This window comes from Macaca thibetana, chromosome 8, assembly GCF_024542745.1.
Source record: "Macaca thibetana thibetana isolate TM-01 chromosome 8, ASM2454274v1, whole genome shotgun sequence".
Lineage (NCBI taxonomy): Eukaryota > Metazoa > Chordata > Mammalia > Primates > Cercopithecidae > Macaca > Macaca thibetana.
The window spans coordinates 47,819,397-47,839,404 of record NC_065585.1 but is presented as its reverse complement, the minus strand read 5'-3'; the positions used below and the strand labels follow the sequence as shown (position 1 = coordinate 47,839,404).

The window sequence follows — 20,008 nt, the reverse complement described above, 5'->3', positions numbered from 1 at the left end:
TGTCTGTGGTAGACAACATCACATGAGGAATGAACTGTGCTGAATTTCATTCTGTTTCCTGCACCAAATGGGTACAGAGTTCTCCTGAGAGCCATGCCGTCCGTTGCTTTTACAAATGTTTTCCCACTTCAAATCCTCCCCATCTCACATTCAGACTAAGCTAGGTCTCAGTGGAGTAGAACGTTTTTCCTCTCAGAGTGACTCTGCCCCTTGGTTTCTCCATAATGTCAGAGGTGGTTGTTCAGGTCAGGGTTCAGGTACAGGGTCATGCAGGTGGTGGAATAAATAAAGTGACCCCCCAGTGCAGTCCTCGGGAAGTCACGGGGGGTGGGAGGGAGTGCGGGTTATGCCTCATCTTAGGCTGACAGTTGCCACTCAACTCCAACTGATTGTTGCCATGAAGAACTCTGCATTTTTATGTGAAATTTCTTACTTTTTAAAATCCCATGAGAGCCAAATGAAACAATTCTGCTTGTGGGCTCCACGGTGCAACGCCTGTTCCATTCTCACATTCTTTAAAAACTAAGTTTTTCAGTGAAAACATGAACAAATGTCTGGAAATTATTTGAATTCCCCTAAAGAACAGAGATTTTTGTTCCTGTCACTCCAGAGAAGCTTTTGAAAATAAATAGCGGTAATATGATTCAAGGTAGGACTCCGCCTTGTGTTGTTAAAGCAAGGAAGGAATTGATGGCAACTGAAAGACAGCTTTTACAAGTAAGGGATATTTTTGTCAAGCAAGATTTTTATTCGTTTTCATTTTAAACATCAAAGATGATGATTGTGTGGGGTTTTTTATTTTTATTTTTTCCTTTTTTTTTTTTTTTTTTTTTTTTTTGAGATGAAGTTTTGCTCTGTTGCCCAGGCTGGAGTGCAGTGGCATGATGTCAGTTCACTGCAACCTCTGCCTCCCAGGTTCAAGCGATTCTCCTGCCTCAGCCTCCCAAGTAGCTGGGATTACAGGTGCCCCCCCACCACGCCCTGCTAATTTTTTGTGTGTGTGTTTTCAGTAGACATAGAGTTTCACTATGTTGGCCAGGCTGGTCTTGAACTCCTGACCTGAAGTGATCCACCTGCCTTGGCCTCTCAGAGTGCTGGGATTACAGGCGTGAGCCACCGTGTCTGGCCTTATTTTTTACTTTTATAGAGACAGAGTCTTGCTTTGTTGCCCAGGCTGGTCTCTAACTCCCAGGTTCAAGCAATCCTCCTGCCTCATCCTCCCAAACTGCAGAGATTGCAGAAATGAGCCCATGCTTACCCGTGATTATGCTACCTCTGTTTTCTTTTTCTTGCTTGCTTTTTTTTTTTTTTGTGAGATGGAGTCTTGCTGTCGCCCAGGCTGGAGTGTGATGGCGCGATCTTGGCTCACTGCGACCTCTGCTTCCCAAGTTCAAGCGATCTTTGTGTCTCAGCCTCCTGAGTAACTGGGATTACATGCGCCCACCAACATGCCCAGCTAATTTTTTGTATTTTTTTGTAGAGAGAGGGTTTCACCATGTTGGCCAGGCTGGTCTTAAACACCTGACCTCAGGTAATCCGCCTGCCTTGGCCTCCCAAAGTGCTGGGATTACAGGCGTGAGCCACCACACCTGGCCTGTTTTCTTAAATATGTAGTTTAGACTCCCCAAACATGTTCTTCTCCGTACAATACAAAGGCTTTTCAAGACCAACTCAGACACATTCTTGCTGCTTGCGGCCCTCAGCAGTGGGATCTGCAGATCTTTACTGAGCAACTAACACACTCCTGATGGGAACGGCAGACTGAGTGACTAACTCTGCCTCTTTGGATGATTTTTTCCCCCATCTTAATCAATACCTACATAACTGATAGGTGAACCAGATGGCCCTTCCGCTTCACAGATTAAGACAATTAGGACACCAGACAGGTGTTCAAGCTGACATTTTTCATAACTAAGACAAGAAAAACCTAACACTTTATCTTCCTCGGAAAAAGGCAAGCTCCAGCTGGTCTTGGACATGAATCAGTACTAATTCATATGCTATCTAGCTAAAAATTGGTACAACCATATTTAGACAAAATACGATATAAAAGGGAATTATGTGTCAGTAAGTTTGTAAGAGCTCCCACCACAGAATCTGGATAGAAATATCATAGTAAAAACCTAATAGAATACTGAGAACACTGTGTGTACCAACATTTTGCAGACACTCTAAGAGAAAGAGGCTGATTGTGAAAAGTAACTAGACTCCCTTCTCTAGGACCAAATCTCAGAGAGACGAAGAGCTCTGAGACCGGGGGAGCCACACAGCTATGAGCTCTGAAATGACTGGGGGGAACAAAAAGACCTAGAAACACAAGGCGAGGTGTAAGGAAAGATTAAAGATCTATTTCTGGAACCTAGACTTACAGAGGGTACTCCTCCCATGCCACATGCTATTTCAATAGGAAAGAATATGCAAAACAAGTCGCAGTTTGAACAGGGAATGGTCATTTTATTCAGAACCAAAGAATATTTACCGTTCTGTAGCTAAACATAGGACTTGTATTTCAAGAGGCCAGGGGATTTATGCTTCCCTCTGTGACATGTTCTCTTAACTCCAAGCCCCGGTGTTCCATTGCAAGAGTAGTAGAGGGACTCGGCTGTAGTGGAGGGACCCCACTGTAGCAGGGATCATCCTAGAAATGCCACTGAACACCAAGCAGGCTGCTGCAGAAGATTTATAAACATGAGAGAGACTCCGAAATACCTGGGCACCCTACCCGCCACACAGAGGAGAACTGAAAAATAACAGAAGTGCCTCTGGGAAGGAGATAGCAAATATTCCTCCTGTGTCTTGCCTTCCATCACTCATACCAATTAAAAAGTAAAACAAACATAGCCAATGACAACAATCACTTCTCCCAGTTTATAATCAAAAGAGATTTCAGCAACCAAGAATGTTGCAAAAAAAAAATTATTACCATAGGCCTTGCATATTTCTATAGTAAATAAACTCATTCATCATCAAGAGAGTTTATATGATATTCTCTTGATGATGAAAGGATTCACTTATGAGAAGAGAATTCTGGAAAAAGTCATGTTAAGAATCCTGCAGGTGGAGAATAGCTAATGGATTCAGGGCTCAATACCTAGGTAACGTGTTGATCTGTGCAGCAAACCACTATGGCACACAAAGATTACCTATGTAACAAACCTGCACATCTGGCACATGTACCCCTGAACTTAAAATAAAAGTTGGAAATTTTAAAAAATTAAAACTTAAAAAAAAAAAAATCCTGCAAGCATAATTCAGTCTGGCCTTCTGGCCTTGATTTTACTATTCAATAGTAACTGGAAAATATTATGCATGACAAACCACCCCCAAAATTACACACAATTAACAAAGTAAAATGTCATTTTAAAATTAAGATAGAAAATTTGTTGATTTTTTGAGATGATATTTGCTGAATGGGATAGGTGGGACCATGTGGGATGGAGGAGGGGGTTGGCAGGAAAGAGTGGCCACAGGCAGGGTGCTAATTTATGAGTCAGTATGCATGAGGATCTAAAGAAATCTAATCCAGGTTTTTATAATTTTTGAACTAAGAAAAATGCAGCTACCTGCTGACAAGAAGCAACAATGCTGAAATAAGAGAAAAGGGAATTGGGGCCTGAATTTGTTTCCTATTGCTGGTTTAACAAATCACTACAAATTTTGTGGCTTACAACAACATAAACTTATTATTTTACAGTTCTGGAGGTAAGAAGTCCAAAATGGTCACACTGGACTAAAATCAAGTTGTCGGCAGCTCTGTTCCTGATGGAAGCTCTAGAGGAGAATCCGTTCCCTTGGCTCCTCTCTCTTCTAGAGGCTGTCCGCCTTCCTTGGCTCTTCCAGCCAGCAGTTACTTCGCTCCTACTTCTGCTTCCATCATCACAATTCCTTCTCTCACTCAGACCCTCCTGCCTCCCATTTTCACTAATAAGGACCCTCATGATAACACTGGGCCCACTCTTGTAACCCAGTATCATCTCCCCATCACAAGAAACTTAACTCACATCTGGAAAGTTCCTTTCTCTATATAAGGTAACACATTGACAGGTTTCTGGGGATTCGGATTTGGGGATGTTTGGAGGTCATTATTCTGCCTAATACAAGGCCATAAACTATTGAGTTTCATTTCTAACAGAGAAGTGTCAGAAGAAAATGAATGATCAATTGTCATGTTTTATAATTGTTCATCTCCCTCTCATACACCCCCAAACCTTTTTATTCCTGTGCCCTATCTCTATTTTATATTAGAAATGGCTAGAATTTGTTGGGTGTTTGTAAGTGTCAGCTACTGTGCTAGGCAACTTACTTGTATTTTCATATTTAATTGTCTCAACAATCCAATGAGGTAAGTGCCATCCTCATCCCCGTGTTGTGAATGGGAAAACTGAGGCTTACAGAAGGTAAGTCATTTGTCTGAGATTTTACAGCTGAAATTCAAACCTAGGTCTGTTTGAATTGAGCTAGGGCTCCTAAACAATAAGAAAAAAAAAACAGAATATATTGAGGCTTACAACAAACAAAGGTCTCTTCTTGCTCGTGCTCCATATTGGACACTACGTGTTCATCTGGGGCCTGCTGCAGCCTGCACGTCATGATCATTCTGAGACTCTGGCTGAAGAGGCAGCCCCTGCCTGGGAGATTGTCCTTCTCAGATGCTGCTGTTCGTTAGCAGTGGGGAAAGACAGGGATGGAGTGGGACTTCTTGGAGGCTTTTAGGGTGTTAATTTGGAAGTGATGTGCCCCATTTCTGTTCACATCTCATTGGCCAAAACAAACTCAGTGACCAAGCCTGATATCCATGTAGCTGGGATGAATCATTCTGTCACCATGCAGGGCAGCAAATATTTGGAAATGATAATACACTCTGCTATGACTCTTAGCTCTGTGCTCACTGAGATGAGAGGAAAAACAATAAACTATTATTATCACAGAGAGTCAAGATGACTTTGGACTTTCCTTAGTGGCACAGCACTCACCTCCAGGCCAGATGGACTCCTGGGTCTATGTAGAATAGGCCACCTGTATAAAGGGAGATTCTGAGAACCTGAAATTTTCCTTCATCCAGATACCCAAAGTGTCTGACACTCCTCCAGTAGAGATAAAGTTGTGCTGCCTGAGGATAGCTGTGTGCTACTAGCAGTTATGACATGTTCTTCAAGGAGGCTTTCTCCCAGCTGGTAGGACTCTTGTTATGGAGCTCCCTCAAAGCAGCAGATGAGAAAGAGTAAGGGCATTCTAAGGTCCTCTTTAGTCTGAAGGCTTTGTAGAATTCTAATCCAGATGAAGAACACTCTTCTCTGAGGACAGTTCTTAGGACTCAAAGATTGGGAATGATGATTACATCTTGTCCAGTGTTTCTGAAACTGTGCTTCAAAGAGCCCTTGGTGTGCTATAAACGTGTCTCAGAAATAGCAAGAGAGATACACATAACCACTACACGCCCTTATGCCCTGGGGACTTGACATACACAGAAGCTAGGGCTAGGATAAGAAAGGGGGCTTTCAGTCCATCAGCAAACAAATGGATAAAGAAAATGTGGTATATGTACACAATGAAATATTATTCAGTCTTGGAAAAAGAGACCCTGCCATTTGCCACAACATGGATGGACTTGGAGGATATTATGCTTGCTAAGTGAAATTAGTGAGACATAGAAAAATAAATATTGCATGATTTTACATATTGTGGAATCTATTTTTTTAAAAGCTCTAAGACACAGAGAAAATGAAACAGTAGTTATCACAGGTGGGAGTGGGGAGAGGAAATGGGGTAATGTAGGTCAACGGATACAATATGGCAAACACGTAGGATGAACAAGTATACAGATCTGATGTACAACATGAGGACTGAAATTAATAAAATTGTATTGTATTAGGGATTTTTGTTAAACGAGTAGATTTTAGCTGCTCTTATTGCCAAAAAAGTAACATGTGAGAGGATAGACATTAATCTGCTTCACTATTGTAACCATTTTACTATCTACACGTATCTCGTATCATGTTGCAAACCTCAAATATACACAATAAAATTTATTTTTTAAAAAACAAGAAATGGAGCTTTCAGGACTGAGATTTAAAGTAGATTAACAGAGAGAAGTATTCTTTTTGTTATAAAAATACAAGACTGTCTGCTAAGAGTGGCTCCATCTTGGGGTCTAGAAGATCTGTCTGTCAAGTAGATACCTGTGGTTCTAATGGCTCTGCATGGCCCACCCATAGAGGATGGAGCTGAATGACCATCTGGCAGTGTATTAGTCTGTCCTCCCACTGCTAATAAAGACACACCCCGGACTGGGTAATTTATAAAGAAAAAGCGGTTTAATGCACTCACAGTTCCATGTGGCTGGGGAGGTCTCACAATCATGGCAGAAAGTGAAGGAGGAACAAAGGCTTATCTTACATGGTGGCAGGCAAGAGACCATGTGCAGGGGAACTACCCTTTATAAAAACATCAGATCTCGTGAGACTTATTCGCTATCATGAGAACAGCATGGGGGAAAAACCACCCCCATAATACAATTACCTCCCACTGGGTCCCTCCCATGGCACATGGGGATTATGGGAGCTACAATTCAAGATGAGATTTGGGTGGGGACACAGCCAAACCCTATCAGGCAGGAAGCAAAGAAGAAGAGGGTGATCATAAAGGGCAGGTGGATGGCGGGGATGGGGAGGCAGGGTGGTGAAGGAAGCTCAAGGGCTGGTTCCAGGGGAGAAACGAGGAAGAGAGAGGGTCAAAAGGGGAGGATTGTTCTCTGTGACTCCGAGAAGGGCTATGTGGGTGAGCTCCGTGCAGAAGGTTGCATGGAGGAAACTCACACCTCTGATGCCCCTACCTCCTTTTGAATTCCTTGGGATGGACGTGTGAGCTGAAATGGCCACCAACAAGGCTAGTTAAAAACACTTACTATATTTTTACTTCTTTCTGTCACAAAAGCATTGAGTGCACAAACATAAAAGGCTTCCACTTAAGATTTTTTTGAATGTTTAAAAACAAAAGCGTGAAATGCCACAATTTAATCCAGTGTGCTTATCTCATGGAAAAGGAAATGGGAGCCCAGATTAAAAGACTAATCTAAGGTCAGGAAAAAAATGGGTAGAAAGTTGAAGCCACAACCAAGACTTGGGGCTCCCAGTCCAGTGCTCCCTCCCCTACAGTCACATATCCCTCAGCTCCTGGGTTCCCGTTGTTGGTGCCCACAGCCTACTAAGTGACAGGTGGCAACCCTTTGCTTTCCCTGGGTAACTTGTGCAGGCAGGATGAGTTATTTATTTGGATTCTGCAGCAGCACCACTCGGCTTTGAAAGCAACCAAACCCTCATCTCCCAGAGTTACTGGGCTCATCTGTACCCATAAGAGCCACAGCATAGGAGAATGTGACCTCCTGGCTTCACCTGGGTTCCCATTGTCTCATCACATCTGTTCTCTTGGCCTCCTCTTATGGACCTTTGAAAGGCCTCTCCTGCTTGCCAGTTTGGGGCAGCCTGTTAGCTGGCTACCAGTTGGATTTTTCACAAGTTTGCCACGTTGCAGTGACAGGACTGTGTTGAGGCCCAGATGCCTCAGCATAAATAAATAACACATCTGAGATGTGGACGGGGTCCAACTGCATATTATAGAAGAAGCTGGGTGGAAACAGAGCCAAAGGATACACATCTGGAAACAGTTAAGTTAGGAGTAAGCAGGGAGTAGGATGTAGTAGAAAAAGAGAGAAGAAAGGTTGGGGGGAAAGATCAAACTAGGAATTACTGTTGTCCGGAAGGATCTGAATTAAAATTGCTAAGAAACAGAACCATGGTTTATATAACAGCTGAATTAAGAGCATTCCTATAAAAATGATAGTTTATAATAATTGACCTCAATGCAGAGAGGCTGAGCAGGACCAAGCAGCTGGAATCCTGGACGTCTGATTGCTTGGGATGTAGCTAGAAGGGATGGTTCCCCCCTAGCTATTTGAATCTATAAATGGCTTCACGGTGAGCAGGGTGAAGGAGTTCAGCCCTGCGTGGATGAGAACCCTAGGCCTCCCTGCCCAGGATCACCCAGCACTTGGGAGGCTTAATGAGTTCCCAGGTTCCTGGGCAGCCTCCGCTTAACATGCCTGTTGTGAATATACAGAGCATTAAAGAGGAGGCCTGGGAGGAGGGGGATGTGCAGTGACACCACTTCCTCCCAGCCAGAGACCCAAGCAGATGATTCACCTAGATGAATCAGGAATGGCTGCAGAGGGAACTGCTCATACCCATGCCCCCAGCAAGCAACTGAAAGCTACAGTGACATCACCACACAGAGGACAGAAGTCTAAGTAAAGAGGAAATTAGGAAAAAAGAAGAGAGAAAAAAATATCCTTTTCTCTCCCTCTCAATGGAATTCAAGTGTATGGATTACCTTCTTAATGGATGGCCTGATTTAATCTCCTGGCATAAAAATATTCCAAATTAAGCCGTCATTAAGAGAAGCCAGAATGCAGGCTTTCCAAGCAAAACACAGCAGCACAGGGCATTTCTTCCAGCCCCCTTTCACTGAGTCTGCATTTCGTGACAGGTAATACAGGCTGGCTCGTAAGAGAGGCTCCAACTGACTTGGGACTGAAATTTGATGGTGGTAAAATGTAAGCTTATCATTGTTTAAATAAAAGCAGATGACTCAACAAAATGGACCCACCACCATGGCAACTTTTACACTGAGATTCCAGGTTTTCTACTTGCGCAGGGAATATAAAAGAATAAATGGCTTTCTTTGGGTCTTGGTTAGAAACAGTTTCCAATTGGTGGTGATTGTACTTTAAAGAACCCTCAAAATGATCAAACCATAACACTAGTCTCAAATACTAATCCTTAGTTTGTAGGTTCTCAGCATTCTAGTGGAGGGGAGAAACCAGTCAATCTTCCCAATGTCATATGCCTTGTGACTCTGAAATCTTTTAATAAAACGTAATTAGGGAATATGATTAGAACTTGGTATGATTCAGTTTTAGATCTGTGCATAATTTTAAAAGCTTTGTTCATTCAGGAAATATTTACTGAGTCTTCTAAGAGCCTGGCATTATGCTGGAAGCTGATGGGTACACTGCTGAATGAGACAGAGCCCCTGCTCTCAAGGAGCTTGTAATCTGGCCACCAGAGTTTCTGCAACCATCGTAACGGTGAAAACACAGCTGTTAATTCTGTTCAAGTTAATTTTCTGGAGCACCAGTGAATTCGAGGGCAAAAGAAGGCTGCATAGATCTGCAAATATTCCATCCTCAAAATAAAAATAGAACTATATTTAGAAAATCTTAATTTTGTGGCATTTCAAGAGCACAGAAACTACATAAAGAGAGATAAGCCAAAATTATTTCTGTAGCCTGGTTATTAATTTGCAGCTTAAAATCTGCTGGAGGAGACTCCAACCAAAGTGATATTTTGTGGAAGAATTGGGGAGGTTGAAAATAATGGTTGAATATAATGTCTTCTAAAAGTATCTCCATATTCAAAATCCACACAATTCAAGAGCAATTCTGACCAAGGTGAGATAGTTTAGGTGCTGTTTACCAGCTAAAATGGCATTGTCATGTGGCTAGAGCATAAACACCATTTATAATAGATCCTGCCTGTCTGTTTTAATTTATATGACTTGGGGCTCAATTGTTTGGTGAGTTTGGGGGTAAGCTGGATTTTTCTGTTTGTTCCTCCAGATCCATCTCTACTCTGCCCTGTATTGCCAGGAAGTCCATCTATATGGACTGCATCAACAGGTTCTTTAGCCTTCTGGCTTCCAGGCACATTTCACCAATGGCTGGCACTTGTAAGAAATCAGGGAGATGGAGGAGAGAGGTCAGTCTATCTAAGCCCAGGGCTCCCTCTCTGCCAAGTCACTGTGGGTCAGTTGCATCTTCTCCCAAAGTCCCCAGCTTCTGTCAGGTGGCCCTCTTCACAACCACTCTCCCAGGGGCTCATTAATGACTCATTTCCCTTGTCCTTTCAGAACCAAAGGGGGTACAAGTACTATTCCCTGTAGTTTCCCTACATCCTCCTCACACCTTTATAAGCAGTCATTTTGTCCAATTAAAGTGTGCCATCCATTTCCTGCTGAAGCCATGAAAGATACAGGGGATTTCACATTATTTTAAGTTTTGGACCTAAAAGAAGGCTTTATTATTATTTTCATATTACAGGGTTTCAAATTTGCATAGTGAAATTTGCATGAAAAAGCATTAATTTCAACAGATCCCCATGCCCATCTCTATCAGTAACAGTAGAAAATTGTTTACAAGAACCTGCCTTAGATTTTCCTTTCTGGCTTAAACTATTCTCATTTATGACTTTGGGCTTTCCTTTTCCACTTTACTTAATTTAGCTTAAACAGTAGATGTAAGGTTGTCCAATAACGATTCCTTCCACCACGGCTTCATTCATTCCTTAGCAAAAGGACAGAGTTTACAGTGGACACATTAAGGCAATCATCCCTCTGCCTTTCTAGTCATTGGAAATCCATTCTCAGGCAACAGCAAGCTCTGAAATATTTAGAACAAGCATGTGACATCTCTCCTTCCACTGCAGCATGGGGTTTAATTTTTGTTTTGCTTGATTTCATCATTGCAGCCCTTCTTGCTGGGTCACTGATTCAGCAGTAGATGGTTTGGCTTCCACTACAGCTCAGCGAAGCCAAGGCACATCGTTTGGCCATGGGGCAAATGGGTGTCTGTTACCAAAAGCTGTGGTACATCTACAGATTTATGGGCACAGCCCATCATTTCAGCATTTCCCACCTCCATATGGAACTCCCCATCCATCCATTCATTCTTATTCATTGGTGCTATTTCCACTTCATCATTTGCAAGGAAATGCATTCTGGAAGCATGGTGGGAACGGGCAGGCAGTAACTCCCTGAGATTCACGTCCAGGGAACATAGGTTTAAATGAAAAGGCAGGGATGGACAGTGACCCACCTTCGGATGGGCAGATGATCAGCATACTGGCTGACAGCATTGACTTTAGAATCAAATCTGAATCTTCTGCCTTATGTTAGCTGTGTAACATGGGCCAGTTGCTTAACCTTCTTCTCTATTAATACCTACCTCAATGGCTGTTGTGGAAAGTAAATGAAGTAATAGCATAAAGCTCTTAGCACAGTGGGTAACACAGTGGGCCCTCAATAAATGGTATCTAGTCTCTAACAGTGAGTCTCTTGGTGGCTTCCCTCCCTCTTAATTCCTTCAGATTCAGCACACCTTCTACCTTCCATTGCATGGTTGCAACACGTAGGAACAGACAGAATTTTCCTCTTTTGTTGTTTAGATTTGCTAATCACTTTTGGTTACATTTTCCTGTCTCAAACAGACCTCAGTTCTACAAACCCACTGTTATGAAAAAGGGCAGTGTCATAGGCACATAAGGTTTTTCCCTTTTAATCTCCTTTTAAAGTCATTGTTTTTGGGGTGAAGGGTTAGGCTGAGCCGTACTTCTCTGATGCCTTTCTGAATCATGAAAGCCCAGAAAAACACCATTTAGCCCATAAAACGACCTAGCAGTTAATCCTTCCAATTTTCCTATCTGCTTACAACTCCTCTATTGGAATTGTTTTTGTTTTCTACTCCTTCCTCTCCTATATCTATGAAATTCAAATTTAATTCCTCAGGTGAATAGATATCACTGAAGAATTTTAAGCAAAGAGCATTTAGACTTAGATCCTCAAAAGATCATTCTGGGGGTGTATAAAGAGTAGAGAGGGAGGGCTCATCTATCTCAGTGCTGATGGAACATTAACATGCATCTAGTCACTGTAAAAATGCAAATCCTCATTTGCAGTAGGCTTGTGGGAGAGCCTGGAATGCTGCACTTCTAATCAATGCTGCTGGTCCATGGGGTGCACTTGCGTTCCAAGGAGCCAAACCATCGACTAATACAAGCTCTGATAGTCCATGTTCTGATTTAGGACAGTTGCCCATATCCTGTCCCGTACAACTCCTAGTATAGTGTTCAATATAGTTAACATGCTTAATAATTGCTTTCTGACAATGCTGATGTCAACTGCTGACAATCAAAAAATGGAGAGAAATTAAATTATTGAAAACGTGCCCAGAAGATTTTAAATGCTTGGTTTTTGTTTGCGGGTAGAGAAAAACAACCCTAAGTTTATCTACCTTGGTTTGGGTTTTGCTACACAATTTAACAATTTCAGATGAATTTTTCAGTTCAATAAAATAATGGGTCAATTAAAAATAAAAATCTGTCACTGTGGTTCTCTGGTAGCACTGACAGGTTAACCTAATGTCCCTTGTAGAGAAGGACCGAGTGTCCAAATGCCTAAAGTCCTTTTCTCAGTCAACTCTTCTTCCTCTCCCTGGTCTGATGTGGAAACAAAGTCACTGGGGCTGCATCACCTGTTCTCTGTCACTCACACTTCTCTAAGTCACTCAAATCACAAACGGTTTGCTTGTTCAGGCACAGAGTGACTGATCCACCTCAGGGACTCTCATTTTCCCAGATCAGAGGTTCTCAAAGTGAGGTCCTGCACCAGCAACATTAGCATTACCTGGGGACTTGGGAGAAATGCAAATTCTCTGCCTGAACTTCAGCCCTGTTGGATCAGTGATTCCAGGATGGGCCCAGCAATTTTTTTTTTTTTTTTTTTTTTTTTTTTTTGAGACGGGGTCTCGCTTTGCCGCCCAGGCTGGAGTGCAGTGGCGCGATCTCGGCTCACTGCAAGCTCCGCCTCCCGGGTTCACGCCATTCTCCCGCCTCAGCCTCCCGAGTAGCTGGGACTACAGGCGCCCGCCACCACGCCCGGCTAGTTTTTTGTATTTTTAGTAGAGACAGGGTTTCACTGTGTGAGCCAGGATGGGATGGTCTCGATCTCCTGACCTCGTGATCCGCCCGCCTCGGCCTCCCAAAGTGCTGGGATTACAGGCGTGAGCCACCGCGCCAGGCCAGCCCTCTGTGTTTTAACAAGCCCTCCTGCTGATCAAGTTAGAGAACTATTGCCCTCAACTTGGGTTTCCTGATAGAGGAATTTCAGCTAAGCAACCCTCCTGATAATTTTTCCCCACCATAAAGAGAAGATCTATGTCTAATTGCTGAGTGTGCAAGGAGAGATTAGACGTTCTAAGTTTGGCGCCTCCTGGGATCTCTGATTCTGATCTTCCTTTCTCCAGGGAGGATCCACTCTGCTTGCTTCCAGTCATAGTGGAGGTGGTCTGCCCCAGTAGGGGAGGCCTGTGTCTGTCCAACTGTACCTGAGACAGGGTGTAGAAGTTTAATTCTAAGAAAAGTGTCAGGAGACTCACTGTGGATAATGTTCACTTCTCCAGGGAACATTATCCATGATAAAGCTGATATGTGATCTCCATCTGTTTGTTTCCTGTGTGTTATTTCTCAGAGGATCCCAAATTTGGAAGGTGAAAAAGGATGCTCTTTATCGAATCTCTAAAACCCCAACGTATTGTTGTCTGAATTAAAAAACCCGGGAGAAATAATAACAGTTAACATGGTTTGCTATATGCCTATTTTCTAAGCCTTCTCCATGTAGTAATTCAATGTGTCCCCACAATTCTCTGAGAAACACCCTGTTATTATCATGACTTTTTACAGATGAGGAAACTTTAGCAGGGAAAGATTTAAAAACTTGTCTGAGGTTTTGTAGTCTGGACCTGTGAGAACTGTGACTTAACCCCAGAGAGTCTGGTCTCTGGGTCTTCCCTGCTATATTGATGAGGATTGCTACTTTGGTTGACAAGAATTGCTGCTTGGGTAGAAAATAATTCACTTACTGAAGCCAAGAAGTCTTGATTCAAGACTGGAAGCTTTGGGGTTTTTGACTTAGTCCATTCAGGCTGCTATAATAAGATACCATAAACTGGGTGGCTTATAAACAACAGAAATTTATTTCTCACAGTTCTAGATATGGGAAGTCCTAGATCAAGGTGCTGACAGATTCAGTGTCTGGTGAGAGCTCGGTGTATTGTTCACAGATAGCCATCTTCTTGCTGCATCTTTACATCATGAAGAATGAGAGAGCTCTCTGGGGCCTATTTTACAAGGGCACTAATCCCATTCATGATGGCTCCACCTTCTAATACTGTCACCTTGGGATTAGGATTTCAACCAATGAATTTGGAGGGTCACAAACATTCAGACCATAGCAGCTTTGTAAGTGTTCAAGTAAAAAGAGAACGTGCAAGTTTTTTAACTTGGAAGTTAACAGCAGCCTTTGCTGTAGCTAGGGGACTGCCTCATGTAAGTATATTCACTTTCTATTGCTGCATAAAAAATTAACACAAACTTAGTGGCTTAAAACAGCAAACGTTTATTATCTCACCCTTCCCGTGGTTCAGAAGTCCTGTCATAGCTATACTTGGTCCTTTGTTCAAGGCCTCACAGAACCACAATCAAAGCATTGGCCAGGGCTATGGTCTCATCAGAGGCTTAGAGTCCTCTTCCATGCTCACATGGTTGCTGGCAATATTCAGTTCCTTGTAGGCATAGGACTGAGGCCCATGCTCCTAGAGGCTGCCCGTTTCTATAGGCAGTACATAGCAGGGCTGTTTGCTTTTCCTAGACTAACAGGAGACTCTTGCTTTTAAACCTTTCACTTGATTAAGTCAAGCCCATCCAGGATCATCTCCTTTTTGCTTAGTTCAAAGTCAACTGAGCGAGAACCCAGTCACAGATATGACATGACATCTCATTCACAGGTCCCTCCCACACTTCAGGGAGGGACCTGTATACTAGGGGGCAGGAATTTGGGGGCCAGAATCTTAGAATTCTGCCTACCACAATAAATAATGACTGCGATGTCCTTTGAGGTTGTCCTTGATGTGACCTTGTGGGAGCACTTCACACCTGAGCAGGCATGGCTGCAGCAAGAATTTGATTTTACGGAAAATAGAAACTTTTGGATTTAAGTAATCCTAAAATCAGCAGAGCTATAGTATACAAGATTTTTGGACACTAGGGTATGAAACAATTGCTTTCTGCTTGTGTTATGTTTCCTAGACATTTCTAGATGCAAGGCATTTAAACTACAAAGGCAGCTACGTTATTCCTGGATGCAGAGCACAAACGTTCATTTTATGCCAGTCATTCGTAGACAGTGCTAAGTCAGCTACGCAGCACGCAGTTCTCCCTCTGTTGTTTAGAACTGTGTTCAGGCACAAGCGGGGGAAAATGTGGAAATAGGTCTCCAATTCATTCTGAACTTGCTAACTACATACACTCTGGCCCTCACTTTATATTCCAGGGTCCCTGACTTTGGTGACATTCCAAAAGGGTGATAGATTTCACCAACAAATGTATCAATAGGAACAGGCAATCAATTTATAGAGAATATTCCAATTCTTTTGGTTTAAATAAAGAAAAACAGACCACAGAAAAAATACCCTCAAAAAGCTCAGTGAAATTAGTACAAACTCAAAAGCGAAGAGAGCAATTTAGGCGGTATGAGCCTGAACGAGTTTCTGAAAGCAGATCTGTTCGGAAATTCAGGGAGGAACTGGAATGATTGTCCAAATATGCTTCTGTCTCACTATCTAAACAAGGGCAGAGAGAAAATTAAAGACAAATAAAAGCAGATGGGCTGAGTAAGCCTGGGGAAGAGAAAAAAATTCCTTAGAAGAAAGATTGGACTTTTAAAGACAAGATAAATGGGTATAGAGGGGATAAAGAGACACACCCAGCTCTAACTGCTCATAAAGAGAAGATTAAGAAGAACAGCCACGAATCTAACACAGCCAGCTGCAACAACCCCTCCTCTGCCCTCACCCTCAAGGCATCTCCAGTTCTGGACCCCATGGGGAGGCATGCTCTTGCAGCTATAGGAAGAGAGTTCATCATGAGAGCAATTGCAGAAATCACACACGGGAGACTGCACTGCTCTGCCAGGTGATCACAGAAGTTTTAGACAGATTGAAGAGGGAAAGATCCAACTAAAATATTCAAAAGAATTACTGGGTGAGTTTCAAGGTAGAACCATTATTATAAGTAAAGGTGAAGTATTGTCTCTGATCTAAAGGAAGATACCAAGAAATCCATGAAATTTGGACAAAGAAAACCCCAATGAAGATGAGACCTTCTGAAAGGAAGCAAAGCAGGAAGAAAACAGTTGCAGGCCTCAGCTTACATATTGGTCTGATGGGACTATACCTCCTAGGCTGGAGTATCCCATATATGGAAGTGAAGGTGGAAAACTCGTGTTTGAACAATGAATGCTGGGAAGATCCAGAAATCTTTGACTCCTTAGCTCTCAGCATGAAGAACCCCAAAGACAAAAATCTAGAGGGGTAAAAAAAGACAAACACAATCCTAAAATTTCAAAGTTATGGCCAGGGAATGGTGGCTCAAGCCTGTAATCCCAGCACTTTGGGAGGCCAAAGCAGGAGGATTACTCGAGCTTAGGAGTCTGAGACCAGCATGGGCAACATAGTGAGACCCTGTCTCTAAAAGGAAAACAAAAAAAATAGCTGGGTGTGGTGGTGCATATCTGTAGTCCCAGCTAACTGGGAGGCTGAGGTGAGAGGATCGTTTCAGTCTGGGAGGTCGAGGTTATAATGAGCTGTGATTGCACCACTGCACTCCAGCCTGGGCTACAGAGCAAGACTCTGCCTAAAAAAAGTAAAATAAAATAACATTTTAAAGATTTGGTTTGCTTTACAGGAGAAAAATAAGACCCTGAATTAGGCTTGGTGACTAGAGCTGCCACTGTTGTGAATTTCTTTCTTCCTTTTTTTTGAGTCGGAGTTTTGCTCTTGTTGTCCAGGCTGGAGTACAGTGGCGCGATCTTGGCTCACCGCAAACTCTGCCTCCTAGGTTCAAGCAATTCTCCTGCCTCAGCCTCCTGTGTAGCTGGGATTACGGGCATGCACCACCACGCCCAGCTAATTTTTGTATTTTTAGTAGAGATGGGGTTTTTCTTTTTTTTTTTTTTTTTTTTTTTTTTTTTGAGACGGAGTCTCGCTCTGTCGCCCAGGCTGGAGTGCAGTGGCGCGATCTCGGCTTACTGCAAGCTCCGCCTCCCGGGTTCACGCCATTCTCCTGCCTCAGCCTCCCGAGTAGCTGGGACTACAGGCGCCCACAACCGCGCCCAGCTAATTTTTTGTATTTTTAGTAGAGACGGGGTTTCACCGTGGTCTCGATCTCCTGACCTTGTGATCCACCCGCCTCGGCCTCCCAAAGTGCTGGGATTACAGGCGTGAGCCACCGCGCCCGGCCAGAGATGGGGTTTTTCCATGTTGGTCAGGCTGGTCTTGAACTCCCAACCTCAGGTGATCCGCCCCCCTTGGCCTCCCAAAGTGCTGGGATTACAGGCGTGAGCCATCGCACACCCGGCTGTGAATTTCTAAACTTGGCAAGAAAGCAGGAACATATCAACATTCAGCCCTAATGAAGAAAATGGTTTCCACGTGTGTTTTCCACACCCACCTCCAATATGGTTAACCAGTGCCATAAGTCACCTCTTTATGGAAGATGTCTCCCAGCTGAGTTTAAATTAAAAGGTTATAGGCTATGGACAAGTACCTTAGGTAGAATGGTTGGCATTTTGATAAAGATGAAACTGAAAATTCCTCTTTCTCATTACTGCGGTCTCCATGGCATTAAATCTAGACTTATGGGGATATAGTTTGGCCAGATATACCTGCTCTAGTATAGGGGTCCCCAACCCCCATGGTGCTGGCCTGTGAGTAACCTGGCTGCAGAGCAGAGGTGAGTGGCATGACGGTTTGGTGAGTATTACTGACTGAGCTCCGCCTCCTGTCAGATCAGTGGTGGCATTAGATTGTCATAGGAGTGTGAACTCTATTGTGAACTGTGCATGTGAGGGATCTAGGTTGCGCACTCCTTATGATAATCTAATGCCTGATCTAAGGTGAACAGTTTCCCTTGAAACTATCCCCCCCCACCACCATCCGTGGAAAAATTGTCTTCCATGAAACCAGTCCCTGGTGCCAAAAAGGTTGGGGACCACTGCTCTAGAAGACGATAATTTGCTTATAGTCTTCTAGGAAGTGGTAATTTGTTCTAGAAGAAAGTAATTGATAATTTTGGGTATCCTATTAATTATTTGGACTTATTAAAGTAAGAGACTTTGTGCTGAATTAATTCACTTCAAAGGCACCAAAGGAAACACACATTTTCCACTCAAAGGAACTGCACACTCAGGCCCTGAGAATCCTCCTGGTCCAGCCTGAGCCAAACATGCCTGAGAATGGTTCCAACCATCAGACCAAAGATGCCCCAGCAAACTTACAAATCATATCCTTGATGCCTTTCTCACCCCAGCTGTCTTCCAGCATCTCCTTCTCCTGCCCCTGACTCCCATCTCCCCAACTGCCATGCCCCGCTCCCTCCCTCTTGTTCCCTCTCTGACAATTAGCCTTCTAGATCCATGCTGTCTACTATGATAGCCACTCTTGAAATGCAGCTCTTCAAAATTCAAATGTGCTGTAAGATTAAAATACATGCTGGATTTTGAGAACTTGGTATGAAAAGAAATAAAATATCTCATTAATAGTTTTTGTAGTAATTAGATGTTTAAATGATAATTTTGGGGGCTAAACATAACATACTAAAATTAATTTTATTTATTTCTTTTACCATTGTTTCTCTTTTATTAAGTTGGTGCAAAAATAATTGCAGTTTTTGCTGCTGAAAGTAATGCCAAAGGCTGCAATAACTTTTGTACCAACATAATACCTTTTCTAAATTAAAAAATTTAAAATTACCTATGTGGTTCACATGTCCTTCCTTTCCTTTTTTTTTTTTTTTTTTTTTTTTTTTTTGAGACACAGTTTTATTCTGTTGCCCAAGCTGGAGTGCAGTGGCACTATCTCAGCTCACTGCAACCTCCGCTTCCTGGGTTCAAGTGATGCTCATGCCTCACTCTCCTAAGTAACTGGGATTACAGGCGTGTGCCACCATGCCGAGCTAATTTTTGTATTTTTGTTAGAGATAGGGTTTCGCCATGTTGGCTAGGCTGGTCTCGAACTCCTGACCTCAAGTGATCCACCCATCTCAGCCTCCAAGTGCTGGGATTACAAGCGTGAGCCACCACACCCGGATGTTCACACTGTATTTCTATTATGAGTCTGGTGCCCCAGGCCCCAGCCATCTCACTCCATCCTCCCCTACTCCTGGTGTGCTGAGGCACCCAAACCAACCTAACTTTCCTTCTTCTGTAGGAGCATAAGAGTTTGGTGTTCTTAGTTGGAGAATTATTTAATAAATGAACCATCACACCATGATCATAATGGTTGGCTATGCTTACTTTTGTCTCTCCACTTGTACTTTTGAACACCTACCATGTTTATGGATTGTACTTGCTGTCAAGGGGGCATACCAAGGAAGACAGGACAGCCCCTGCCATCCAGCAGCTGGCAGGGTGTCGTCATTTAATTAGAGTAATCCAAAACACTGACATATCCTCCCATAAAGGAATGAATCAAACAGGAATTCTAGGTACCATGGAGGAATTAGGAAAACTGTTTGTATTATGGGTTATAAAGGAAGTTTCATGGAGCCCTTCAATTCATACCACGTGTGTCTACATGCTTCCAGCCCACTGCATTGTCAAGCAGTTGTAGGCTTTTGGTTTTTCGGGGGTTTGGGTCCCTGACAAGAATTGCGGGATATCTCTTTCTCTGGTGCAGACAGAGAAGAAAAGTAAGTGACTTGAGCCAAGTTAGAGAAATAAAACAAAATGTCAAAATATCTTCTATTCTGTCTCATCCATATGAAGACACAGGTGTCTGGGAGCTGTGCCTTGATGGGTTCACCCTACAACATTTTCTTCCCATTTCTGCTCAGAGCAAAACCAATTAAACAAGAGCCCCACTCAGAGAGGAAATATGTTCTGAGAGAATGGTTATTTTGTCTCTTTTCTCCTTTCATTGAGGAAGGTAATCGCGCCAGTTCAAGAAGTCAAGGATAATTTTGTTCATAAATTGTATACTTTGACCTCATGGTTTTTAGCACAAATTAAAGATGGGATTTAGTTTCAATTCTCTTTCTTTTGAATTGGATTATTTTAAAAGAGGAAT

The 20,008-nt window shown here is 42.9% G+C and overlaps 1 protein-coding gene across 5 annotated transcripts in view; it reads right to left on the bottom strand.

Moving 5' to 3' along the window:
• The window catches only part of LOC126960839 (cytochrome b-c1 complex subunit 7), a 1,171,628-nt gene that overhangs the window by 1,050,716 nt on the left and 100,904 nt on the right, over nt 1–20,008 (bottom strand). The window contains exon 1 of one of the 5 annotated variants that reach the window (XM_050800603.1): nt 8,510–8,513. The exons of 3 other annotated variants lie outside the window; for them this stretch is intronic. The gene's annotated coding sequence lies outside the window, so the exon portion shown is untranslated. Of the gene's footprint in view, nt 1–294; nt 299–8,509; nt 8,514–20,008 lie in introns of those variants that run through there. One more of the 5 variants, XM_050800572.1, reaches the window with a different exon arrangement.